Below are 13,571 nucleotides of genomic sequence, written 5' to 3'. Positions count from 1 at the left end.
CGACCCATGTAGGAAAGCACCTAGTTGGCTGTGTTTCTGTTGTTGAAGTGCTATTGTGAGGCAGGAGCAACACATGCCAACACATCTATTTGTGGCCCAGCCTGGGTGTGTTGAGTGTTTTAATTGGCTGTCCTTGTAAAAATCAAGCATATGACATCAACCTTCCCCAACATGGATGGTTCTACTGATCCAATATCAGTGATACTTCTGTTTTGAATATTTTTAAAAATCTGAGGTGAGTATGTTGATTCATCCAAATTCCAGATGACTCCTTCTATGAATATAAATAATGAAAGTAGGGTTATTGGTGCAAATATAAGGCACATATCAAGGTCTGGCCACAGAATGCCTAGGTAAGAAGACAAGCTTCTGATTCTCCCCCTTTTACTGGTTGAGAAACTTTGGGCAACTCACTTATTTCTGGGGGCACTGAAGAGAAAGATGACCCAGACCGAGGTCCACTGTTATATGTTCTACTAATACCCTAGACTTTGTCATCTTAGCATTTATTGCAATTGCTTTTAAATCACTGTGTAATTATTTGTTTATTGCCTGTCTTTTCCACTGAAATAAAATCTCTACTGAAACAGGAACTGTGCTTGCCTTGTTCAGTACTCTCCCCAGCACCTAACACAATATCTGGCATTTGATTGGGTCCAAATATTTCTAAAATGAATGAATGAGAATGATTTTGTCCAAACTTGATAGGAAGTGATTCTCAGAGGTTAAAAAAAACCTACATACTTTTGGTTGTGACTAGCTTTGCTTATGAGACTGTCACCTAAGTAAGCCATCCCACTCTGAGATTTAGAGATACATTACTGATGACATTGAAATGCTTCCTTAGGTATTATCAACTAGAAGCTGCTCTAAAATGGAATTGTATCAGTAAGGAAAGTCTAGGTTATTCTTCAGTAACAAACCTCAAAATCTCAGTGTCTTGTAACGAGAAAGATTATTTCACATGTGAACGTGAAATTTCATACTACATGTTGAACACTGCTGGTAGGTTGTGCCTCTGCTACACATTGGCTTCACTCTTCAACCAAAGCTGATGTAATAGCCTCTGTCTCAAACGTTAAATGTTATCGAGGCAAAGATAGTGTGGCAAAACATGAAGTCTTTCAAAGCTTCTGCCTCAAAAGTGATATGCATTACTTTTGCTCACATTTAATTGGCCAAAGCAAGCCAAGTGGTCAAGAAGTGGCCAAGAGGCAGAGAAAAATAAGCTACCTCCAGGGAGAAAAGGCAAATATTTCTGAACAGTGATATGATTTTTCTAAAGAAATCAAGAGGAAAAAAATATGTATGGGGAATGCTGAGAGGTAGACTCTTAACCTAAAGGATGTAGTGTGGGTATCTTCAGTATTCATTACGCTAAGGATCCTTGGCATCTGGTCATTTACAATTTGGGGAAGACTTGCATTCCCATCCCAGGATCTTCCCTTCTCTCAGTCAGAAAGAATTCATAGCAGTAACTCTTTGTAAGTGAGATATTCTCAATTTAGAAGTTTTCATAGGTCCCCTTTTCTCATATCAAGCATCCACTAGAATTTCAAATGTAGACTAAAGAGCGTGTCAGCATGAAATCTAAAAATAAAGGAAGTTATCAAGAATCTCCAGCACTGATGAGGAATAAGGACACTCCTTGGAGCAATGTTAAATGATCTGATCATTAGGAAGGTACACTGTGTCTTACCATCAAAGTAAGAGTACCCATCTTGCCCTCATACACCCTACTCTTCATAGAGTAGCACTACATCCTCAAGGAAGTTTCTATGAGAGTACATGCAGGTAAATTTTCTGGGTCCATGCTTGGGTCCAATTTTTATTCTGCCTTCTCAATGAACGGTTTAACTAGTTGTAGAAGGCAGGATTGCAAATAATTCTTCTTTAGGACATGGAAGGCATCACTCATTGTCTTCTAACAGCCAGTATTTTATTACAACAGTTTTATTGTTAAAATTTGACATACAATATACTGCATGTGTTTAGGTATATACTTTGATGCTGTGTTATATATATAACACACACACACACATATACACACACACATACATACACCCCCCCATGAAACCATCATCACTGTCAAGTCATGAACAAAGTTTCCTCATGCCCCTTGTAATTTTTCCATCCCACTCCTCCCCAGTTCTCCAGCCTTCCTTCCTTTGGCCCTCATCCACAAACAACCACAAATACATTTTCTGTCACTACAGTGCCACTATAGTTTGTGTTTTCTAGAATTGTATATAAAGAAAAGCACACAGTATGTACTCTTTTGTCTGAGTTCTTCCACACAGCATAATTATTTTGAAATTCATCCATGTTGTTCAGTGTATCAATATCTCATTCCTTTTTATTGCTGAGTAGTGTTCAATTGAATGGGTATACCACAGTTTGTTTATCCATTTACCTGCTGGTGGATATTTGGACAGTTTCTCATTTCTGGCTGTTATAAGTGAAGTTGAATATCAGTCTTTATGTGGACATATACTATTGTTTCTCTTGGGTAAATACCTAGGAGTGGCTGGATCACATGGTAAGTGTACATTTATGGTGAGTTATTGTTTAATGGGTAATGTTTGGAATGCTGAAAAAGTTCTGGAGATGGATGGTGGTAGTGGTTGCACAATGTTGTGAACATTTTTAATGCCATTAAATTGTGCATTTAAAATGGTTAAAATAGTAAATTTTATGTTATATATATTTTACCACACTAAAAAATTAATCACCCTAGGAAATAAAATTGAGGTGTCACAAAGGGGAGATCTGTTGGACTGTTGCTGTGGAAGCTTGTGAAATGTATGCCCATGCCATGAAAGGAATGGGGTTGGCAATGGAGCATGGCTAGCAAGTCAGGAAGGGCTTGCTTTACATCTCTAACCTGGGTGACTGTCTTGCACCTTTTGGGGCTTCATCCTTTCTTATAGCCTACTTGCTATTTCTGCTCCTCAGACTGGAAGATGAAATATTGAAGCAAACAGCACTGGAGTTCACACAACACCATTCCAGCCACCTGAAGAGAAACTGACTTCTTTTTATCACCTTTCTAGCTTTAGAATCCCAGGGCAAGATTCTGATTGGCTCAGAAAAGTCACGTGTCCACCTAAACCAGTCAGCTGTGGCCAGGAGTGGAGCTCCCCATCAACTTCAAAGTTCATCATTGTCCTTTGGTGGAGCTGAAACAACTCTATCTCTCATTCTCTTGACTTTCCATCTTTGTGAAGCAAAGTTGGTGAACATCAGGTCCATTTCATTAGTGGAGAAAGTAAGGCACAGTGGAACCAAGTGACATATTCAGATTCCTAATAGAAATACTGCACTGTATGTCTGTGGTCCCAACACAAATATCTGGTCCATGGTGACACTAATTTATGTTGAGTAGATGAATCCCAATTTATCAAATTCCAAATGTTATCACTTGGATACAGTTTCCCTCAGATGATCTGTTAGCATTGAAGTGGTAGCATCAGTTCCATCCAGAGCTGTTCCACTCCTTTCTGACAATAGGAAAATTTCTCTAGATAGTTATTGCTCACCCTCACCCCTGATGGATATGTTAGCTGGGTATAGAATTTTGATTGAGGTAGTAATTTCCAAGGCATTCTTTCATTATCTTCTAGCAAGCATTGTTGCTGTTGATAAGCCTGATGCTATTCTGATATATGATCCTTTTTGACATTTTCCCCCTTTTCTTTGGAAATATAATAGAATCTTCTTTTTTCTCCACCGTTCTGAAATTCCAAGGTAATGTATCTTGAAGTGAGTCTCTTTTCATCCATTATGCTGGTCACTCAGTTACCCCTTTGATGTGGAAATTAATATCCTTCAACTCTGAGATATTATCTTGAATTATTTCATTGAAGATATCCCCCATCATTTCCTCTATTCATCTTTCTAGAACTTCTATTATTTGGATACTGGACCTCCTCTACTGATCCTCTAATTGTCCTATATTTTCTTTTTCCCATCTCTTTGTCTTTTGCTCTTATTTCTGGAGGTACTCCCCCAATTTGATCTTCCAGTCCTTCTGTAGAGTTTTTCATTCATGCTGTCATGTTTTTAATTCCTAAGAGCTCTTCTTTGTTCTCCCAACAGTCCTTTCTTTAAAAAGTAGCATTCTATACTTGTTTTGTGGATGGAATACCTTCCAGTATCTCTGTGAGGATGATAAAGATTTTTTTTTTTAAACTGCACAGTTCATGTTGCTTGCAGGTCACTGTTATTTTGTGTATGTGTACACAAAATACACTATGCACACATACATACATATATACACATATCTAAGTGTATAGGCTTTCTGGTTCCTATCTTTCATGTTACAGACTTTCCTCATATGTTTGGGGTTGTTCATGTTTCTGTGCAGCTGATTAAAAGTTGTGTATGGGTGAGGATTGTTGACTGTGGGCTTCAATGGAGAATGGTCCAGCTGGATTGTCTGTTGGGCATCTCTTCAATGCTGGCGTTTTTAAGTTGTTCCTCTTGAGCCAGTTAGATTCCCCATGGAAAACTCTCTCAGTCTCCTTCCTGGAAATCACCTATTTTAGTTTAACTTATACATTCATTCACCTGATTATCTGATTGATAGTTGTCTCCCCTACAAGACCATCAGCTTTGGAGACAGCAGCACTGCGTCCATTTTGTTTGTCATTGTGTTTCCAGCATTAAGCACATAGCATGTGTTCAATGAACAATGATTCCTATCAATTAATGAGCAGATCTTTTGGGCAATGTCCTGTCATATTCTTTTAATCCCTGCTGTATTTTTTATTATGAAATATTTCAGGCATACAAAAAGCATGTAGAGTAACATAATGGACAGCCATGTATCCAATGCCAACATCAGAAGTCAGCACTGCAGTTACTAGTGAAGATCCCTGTGTAGCCCTCCACGATCCTGGTCTACTCCTTCCCTCTCAAGTGGTAACTGAGTCCTGAACCTGACGATCTGCATTCTAATGGATGCTGTATTGTGTGTGTGTGTGTGTGTGTGTGTGTGTGTGTGTGTGTGTATAATGCTTTTAAACATTGTATAAATGGTATCATGTTCTATATATCCTTCTGTCATTTGTCTTTTTATTTTGGGGCCCCACATTTTTGAGGTTTATCCAAGGTCACATATTTAGCCATATTTCAGTCACTTTCACTCTATTATTCCACTATATGAATAAACCAGAAATTATGTATTCTTTCTCCTGTGGATCACCATTTAGATTATTCCCATTTTTTTCTCTGTTACAAAATGATGTTGCAACAAATGTTCTTAAACTTGTCTCCTTGTATAGTATTTGGCAGATTCTTTAGGATAACTTCACCTGGGGTGAAGTTGTTGGGTGGAGGGAGGGGGTGAGGATGGTAAGGAATATGCTACCTCAGTTTTACTAGATAAAGTCCAATTGCTCTCCAATGGGGGCAACGTCTCCAAAGCGGACACACATCCCACCAGCTGCAGATGAAATCTTGTCACTCCTTGTCTTTGCAGACACTTGGTATTATCATTTTTATTTTTTTGAAATCTAATGAGTCAAAAAATTTAAATGAATATTTAAAATTTAATTTTTATATTGTGGTAAAATTATTACCTAAACCATTTTAAAGTGTAAAGTCCAGTGGCATTTGTTACATTTACACTGCTGTGAACTGTCACCACTGTCCCTCTCCAGAACTTCTCTCATCTTCTCAAACTGAAACTCTATACCCATTAAACACTAATTCCCTGTTTCCCCCTCTCCCAGGCCTTGGAAACCTCCACTTTACTTTCTGTTTCTGAATTTGACTACTTTAGGTACCTCATATAGATGAAATCATACAATATTTGTCCTTTTATGACTGGCTTATTTCACTGAGCATGCTGTCTTAATGGTTCATCCATGTTGCAGCATGTGTCAGAATTTCCTTCCTATTAAAGATAAATAATATTCCATTGTATGTTAATGATTCTGATCACCAGTTCGAATATGTGTGGAGGTGGGGCAGGGGGTTCCCCACACCTACAAGCACTGCTCTGGTCATCAGTTGGGTATCAATTCAACTATCTCCAGGGAGATAGTGTCACATGCCGCAGGTTAAGGGCTCTGTCCCCCCAAGACTGTCCCACCTCCCACTTCAGATGCCAATTGCAAGTCCAGGTTGTCACCTGGGCTTATGACCCACCAGCTATACAGTGGTGGCTCCAATGACTCTTTAGGTTTGGTTAATTTGCTAGAGTGGCTCACAGAACTTGGAGAAACATTTTATATACTAGATCACAGGTTTACTATAAAAGGGTATGACTTAGGAACAGCCAAATGGGAGAGATGCACTGGGCAAGGTTTGGGGACAGGGCATGGAGTGTCCATGTTCTCTCCTCAATTCTCCATCTATTCACCAATCCAGATGCTCTCCAAACCCTGTCCTTTGAGTGTTTATAGAGGCTTTATTACAGTGGCATGATTGATTAAATCACTGGCCATGAGTGATCAATTCAGCCTCCAGCCCCCTGTTCCACATCAGAGGTCAGGGGATTGGGACTGAAAGTTCTAACCCTCTAAAATTATGACCGGTTCTCCTGGCAGTCAGTCCCCATCAGGAGGTGCAGTATAAAACTCACCACTCAACATAACAAAAGACATCTTTCTCATCACTTAGGAAATCCAAAGGGTGCCAGAAATGGACAAAGATCAAATATGTATTTCTTTTTATAATCACAATGTCACATATGTATATACCACATTTTGCTTATGTATTCTTCTGTCAGACACTTGGGTTACTTCCACCTTTTGGCTATTGTGAATAATGTTGCAATGAACATAGGTGTGCTGATATCTCTCTGAGTCCGTGCTTTCAATGAACTTGAATTTCAATTCACATTCTCTTTGGAGGATGTGTAAATACTAGCTCTTCAGGAAAATAAGTCCCTTGAGGGCTCTCTCAGCACTAGGAGATGGGCCTCTCTATTCTAAAGATAAGGAAACCAAGGTTCAGATGGGCTGAGAAACTTGCCACAGCCACCTAGCTTTCTCTTATATGGAAGAATGCCCTTTATGGGATGGTATTAGTTTTCTATTGTTGTGTAACTAGGGATCGCAAATTTAGCAGCATAAAACTAATATATTACCCCACAGTTCTGTAGGTCAGAAGTCATGTCACAGTGTAGCTGGGCTCCTTGGGGTTTCAGAAGGCTGAAATCAATGTGTTCGCTGGGGCTGAGATCTTATCTGAGCCTTGGGGTCCAAGCTCACTTGGTTTTTGAATTTACTTCTTTGTGGTTGTAGAGGTCATGGAAGCTGGATGATCATGACTGGCAGGAGTGCACCACTCAAGTCATCTTTGAAAGCCTCACTTGATTAGGTCAGGCCCATCCAGGATAATCTCCATTTTGATTAACACAAAGTCAACTGATTTGTAACCTAATCATAGGAATCCCATTATATTCCCAGATCTCCTCTACGTTTATATAGGGTGTCTACACCGGGGGACTGGAGCTTGGCCATCTTAGAATTCCGCCCACCACAGGAACCAATGAACTCTTCTCTTCTGTGTAATGAAATAAGACTGATGGGTTTGGGGGAGTGGGGAGGATGATCAACCATTCAAGTCTGCCGGGAATGAAGTTTCTTGGGTTGTGGGACTTCAGTGCTAAAACCAGGAAAGTCCTAGGGAAAACTGAGATGAGTTGGTCACTCAAGGAGTAGCAAAAACAGACCCATAAAAGATCACGTTCCTTATGTACCAGTCTGGCTACCTTAGCCATCCCTGATTGTTGTTTTGGGCTTTGGGAGGGAAGAGAATTCAAGGGGAAATAAAACAGAGTAAAGAGGAGGAGAGCAGGTGGGGAGATAATCAAAAGGGGAAATACAGCCTTGCTTGCATCCCTGTAGAACTCTGGGAGTGGAATTAAAGCTACTAAATACACTCGGTTGTTAATGCTTCCTTCAATGAGTTTTTAAAATTTTTTTCCTGAACACAAAAGCAACACCTGCTTTTCATAAATAGTCCCATATGGAAAATTAAGGTTCCCCGTGTTCCCACATCAAGAAATCTCTACCAGTTAATATTCTCAGAGAATATATTATGTGAATAATTCCAAGATCAGACACAGGCACAAAGGAGCTTAGAGTTTTATGTATTTAAAAAAGCATAATAGTAATACACGGTTTTAAACATATGCTAATAGACGCCAACAATAACTCCCAGTGAAGAGGAAGTCACTTCAGGAGGAGTTCAGAGAAATTTATAGAAGTAAGAGAAAATCTGATAAAGTAGCATCTCAGATGAACAGTTGGAGCTGTGGCAGAAGGACATTCGTGGTGAAATGAGCAGCATGAGCAAAGGACTAAAGGCAAGAAAATGTGGGGTCTGGACAAATTTGACCTGGCATCTGATGTAAGGACTTCATGTCACTGAGGCCTGGTTTCTGTCTCTGGGCTCCACTTCCCTGGCTTGAATCCATTCTCAGGATGGGTCTCTCCATAACATGGCAAGAGAGACATCCCCTCAGGCGCATATCCAGCCACAAAGAGCATCTGTTTTTGTCCCAGCATTCCTCAAAAGTGACTCGCTGGCTTGACTGGGTTATGTACCCATGCCTGAAATAATCTTGTGGCCATGGCAATGAGATTTACTAGTTAGCGTAGGTCCTGATTACATGCTCATAAAACTCACAATTAAGAAAATGGAAAGGCAGGAGAGTTCCTAACCACTTCTGGTCTGGCGCTGCCCAACTGAAGCCAATTTTTGCTCAAACTTAAAAAAAAAAAAAAACAAGAAAGAAAAATAGAAAAGCAAGCCACAGACTGGGAGAAAGTATTTGCAAAACATGTATCTGACAAAGGACTAGTATCTATCATATATAAAAACTCCTACAACACAATAATAAAAAGACAAACAACCCAATGAAATGAGGGTGGGAATTTAGGCACATCACAAAGGAAGACGAATAAATAGCCAATAAGCACAAGAAAATGTGCTCAACGTTGCTAGTCATGAGGCAAATACAAACTAAAATCACTGCACACCCACCTGAATGGCTAAAACTAAAACTAAAAAGATACTGGATTTGACAAGGTATGGAGCAACTGGAATGCTCACACATGGTTCTTGGGAATGTAAAATGGTACAACCACTTATAAAAAGGAGTAGAAGTCTCTTAATAAACTAAAAACGTACCCACTAGTTAACCTAGCAATCCCACTCGTCCATGTTTACCTAAGAGAAATGATAACATGTATCCATTAAAAAAGTTGTATGGTAATTGTCATAGCAACTTTAAGATTGGAAACAGCCCAAGTGGAAAAATTAGAACAGTAGTCACCTCTGAAAGCTGAGGATGGAGATAGACTGGAAAGGGGCACAAAGGATATTTTCTGGGGTAATGATAACGGTACTGTTCTATATACTGACAGACATTTGAACTGCACAGAACATACAAAACTCAGCACTGTCAAGACGGTGTATTTTTTTGTATGCAAATTTTATAATGAAAGAAAAAACATGTAAACAAATGTACTCTATTCAACGATACACATTTAGGAGGAAATGTACTGATGTCTGCGATTTACTTCGAAATGCAACAAAAATAAGATGGATTAATTGCTTGGTGGAGGAACAGATAGATCAATAGACATGCGATGAGGTAAACTTAGTAAAATAATAGAATGTAGGTGATGGGCTAATGGATGTTCACTATTCAATTCTTTTGATTTTGCTCTGCTTGAAGATTTCACAATAATATGCTGGGGAAAAAAAGATTACAGAAGCCATCTTTGGGGGAGGAAGCTGAGCCATAGAGCTCAGGCACAGAGTTCTGAGATCTCAGAGCCGTAGATCTGGAGAGTGAGTGAAGGGATGAAGGCAAATACAGCTGTTACCAGAAGAAAAATGGATGTAATGGGGATAAACAACTCTAGTCCACTAAAAATAGTGGCACAGAAACAGCTCAAGGGTGTGGGAGAAGAAACAGATTTGGCTGAAAGAGGATGACTCCAAATGGGTCACGCTCACACAGCGTTTAAGGATATGTGTGCCCTGCTGGACATATCCATCCTCCCTCAACCTTAGCTAAGCGTTGGACAGACTTATCTTCTTCCCTGGCTAGACCAACACAAAACAATACAGTTGCTTATAAAACTGCTTCTTTTCCTTCTGCATAGAGAGTAAATAATGACTGCTAGGGATCCATCCATCTAACCATCTATCCATCTACCTGCCCACCCATCCATCCATCTGTCCTCCCATCCGCCCATCCATCCTTCCAACAAAGGCTCTTTCTGTGGCTGGATTATTGAGGGATGGTCTCTGAAAGGTCCTTGCCTTTAATAATCTATCCTCACCAAGAAGTATCAGGAAAAAGATAGCTAGAATGGGGGCTGGAATGGAATCCAGAAAAGAGTTGCAAAGAACACAAGATGATAACAAAACCATAAAGAAAGCCGACAATTGGTATCTATGACTAGAGAGAGACATGAGCCAGGAGATAGAAACAGGCTGGAGTGGTGGTGGCAGCAGTAATGAACGCCGCCCTGAGTCAACTAGGCACGGGGGCTGAGATGCTTTTCCTACGAAGGAAAAAAAGTTACTGGCAAAACATATGCTCCATTTGTTACGTGGAGATTTCTAGAGATTCTAAATCTTGAGAATTTTGTCCCACAAATTAGGAATAGAGTTAAAAGTGAGTGTGTGTGTGTGTGTGTGTGTTTGTGTGTGTGTGTGTGTGTGTGTGTGTGTGTGTGTGTGTGTGTGCGCGCGCGCGCGCGTGCGCACATGCATGCTGAATCTAGCTGAGCCTGGGTGTATCTGGAAGGGAGAGAGGCAGGCAGGCAGGGTCCCCTCGCCCATCTTGTAAGTATCCCGCTTCTGGTCCATGTCTGTCTTGGGAACACCAGCTTTGCTCTGCAGCTTGGCTGTTGTGCTTGGCTCAGCCCTGGACCTGGAGGCCAGGGAGAGGAACAATGACTGCTTCACTAGAACGAGGCTGCCCTGAAGCAGGAAAGATGCGAAGTTTCCAAAGACAATTCTACCCATGTGGCAGCAGGAAGGAACCTAGCTGCATTTTGGGTATTTCATCTCTGAGATAAAATTAGTGTCCGGGATTGCCTCAAGGGTCAAAAAGTCCTAAAGGCCAGGTTGTGGGTTATCTTTTCTCACCCCAATGTCTGGGATGAGGTCTGGCTCCAGGCTGAATCACAGGCTGCTTTTGTGACATTCGGGTGCATGTTCCATGCTTCGCAGGGACACGTAACTTTCTGGTTTTTTCCTTGTTGATTCTCACAGCTTCCAAAGACCTGGGGCTCCAGAAAAGAGGTCTTGACCACGGGCCTGGGCCTGACAGCCACAGCCCCTGTGCTGTCTTTTCCTAATCTTGAAAAGAAGAAATAAACACACAGAAAGTCTCTCTCCCACTGACAGGGTCTGATGGATAGTCTGGCTCAGCTGCGTGGGGAGAGAAGGATGTTTTCATGTTTTAGAACCTGAGGCTTGCAGGTGATTCAGACAGAGAACAATTGTGGTTTGTTTGTAAAGATAAAATAGATAAGCCACAGGGAGGGCAAAGATGAGCCCAGCAAGTTCAAGTGCGCCGGTGGATGAACTAGTCCATGAGTTGCAGGCTTTGGTCCTGAAGTCTGCCTGGCTTCCAGACCTGGGATCCTCTTCCTCCTTCCTTTCTCGCTGACATTAGTAAATCAAAACAGGTGTCACTGAGCAAAAAAAGCAAGTAGTAGAAAGGCATGGTCAGTCTGATCCCTTTATGTAAAAACAAATTAAATGTACACACAAACCACTCAGTTTATTTCAAAGGATATGTACACGTACTTGCAAATGCATAGGAAAAAAGCCTGAGGCAGAGACGACAAAATGATAATAGAGGTTGCCTTTGGAGAAGGATGGAGAAGGATGAGGTGGGGAGGTGGGAGGGGGTGAGGAGTTGCGGGAGCCTACGGGACAGGTAGTCAAAAGAGATTTTCGTCTTACCTAAAATGGTAGTTTTTTAAAAAAAAAACAAACAAGTAGTATGTATTTGTGCATTGTTCATGTAATTAAAAATCGATTTTTAGAAAAGATCTTATTCTTTAGTGCAAAGTGAAAACATCAAACTGCGTGAAAAATGTAGGTTAGAGATTAACATTTGCCTGTCATCCATCCTCATCAAGAAGAGTGATAATGGTGATGGTGGTGACAATGATGTCAGGTAAGGTTTGTTGAGCTAGGGGCAGCTTTGTGTTAAACTCTTTACCTATATTACCTATTTAAGTTTTATGACCTCATGAGTTGGGTACTATTAATTATTCCCATTTTACAGATGAGGAACCCGAGGCTCAGAGAGCTAAGGGGATTTGACCATGGTTAGTGCAAGGTTAGTATATGGTTAGTACTTGAATTTCAGGGCCAGGTCTTTTGGACTTCACAGCCTCAACTTTCAACTACAACGTTACGCCTTCTGCTAAAAAGTTTCCTCTGCTACTCAGACTCCCTTACATTCCAAGAATGTTAGGAGACTTAGGGGGGCGGGGGTGAGGCAGAAGGAGGAGAAAGGGAGACAGGGCAGAGAAAAGAGGTGCTAGGAGCACTGTGGGGTGAAGCCTCAAGAACCCCGAGGGTCCTGAGCTGCCAGATGCCCACCTAAGCCCAATGGCTGGGAACACAGGTTCTGGAGTCAGGCCTGTCCCCAATCCCAGCTCTGCCACTGAGTAACTGGGTCACCTTGAACAAGCCCCTTAAGTCTCTGATTGAGCCCAGGGTCCTCTCCTGGAAAATGGCCATGTCCCAGGGCTGCTCTGGAATGCATGTGGGATGCATACAGAGTACTCTGGCAAAAATGGCAAGAGGATGCTCAGAAGTGCCTGTTCTTGGGGTTGGCATCACCAATGGGGCAACAGGTTGGGCCTTAAGGAATGAGCGACCAAACTGAGTACCTCCACTCTGCAGCAGAGACCAAGGCAAGGACAGGGCAGGTAGCACAACATAGAAGGTGCCCCCCTCCCAACCAGGTCTGCCTCTGTTGTCTGAAGGTCCTGAGAATGGGCGGAGGTGTCCTGAGGGCAAGTCAGTCCTGACCTGGGCTCACACAGGTAACATGGTCCTTCAAGAGACACAGGCAGATTCTGCCCATCCCTAGTCCTGCAGCAGCTCCCCCTCACAGGAGTGCCAAGGGGCTGAGGGGATTCCCTTTGGAAAGCCAGATGGAGGTGGTCCAGATTGCTAAACTCTGGTGTCCAGCTCTTAGCAAGAGATTGAAGGGGCATCAAATGATCCAGCACACTTTAAGCCTTTGGAGGCTGAAAAGCCATGGCTTTTGGGACCATACTGCATTGAGTAAAAGGGCTGGGAAATCATGGTGTATCAGGGCTGACCTCCTCTCAGTTCCTGCAGGCATGATTGTCTGTCTCAATGAGAGACAGCAGCAAACTAAGGGAGAGAAGATTTTGTTAACCAGTTTCCCTGCTACAGAACAGCCTCTTAATCTGTGCTCTGGTTACTCCTGCTAAATAACAAATTGCCCCAAATGTTACCGTTTTTAAACCACCATTTTGTTTTGCTCATGTAGATCAGGGATTTGGGAAAGGCTCAGCTGGATGTTTCTGGCTTGAGGGGGT

The sequence above is a fragment of the Camelus bactrianus genome, chromosome 4 (assembly GCF_048773025.1).
Source record: "Camelus bactrianus isolate YW-2024 breed Bactrian camel chromosome 4, ASM4877302v1, whole genome shotgun sequence".
Lineage (NCBI taxonomy): Eukaryota > Metazoa > Chordata > Mammalia > Artiodactyla > Camelidae > Camelus > Camelus bactrianus.
This window is presented reverse-complemented; position numbering follows the sequence as displayed.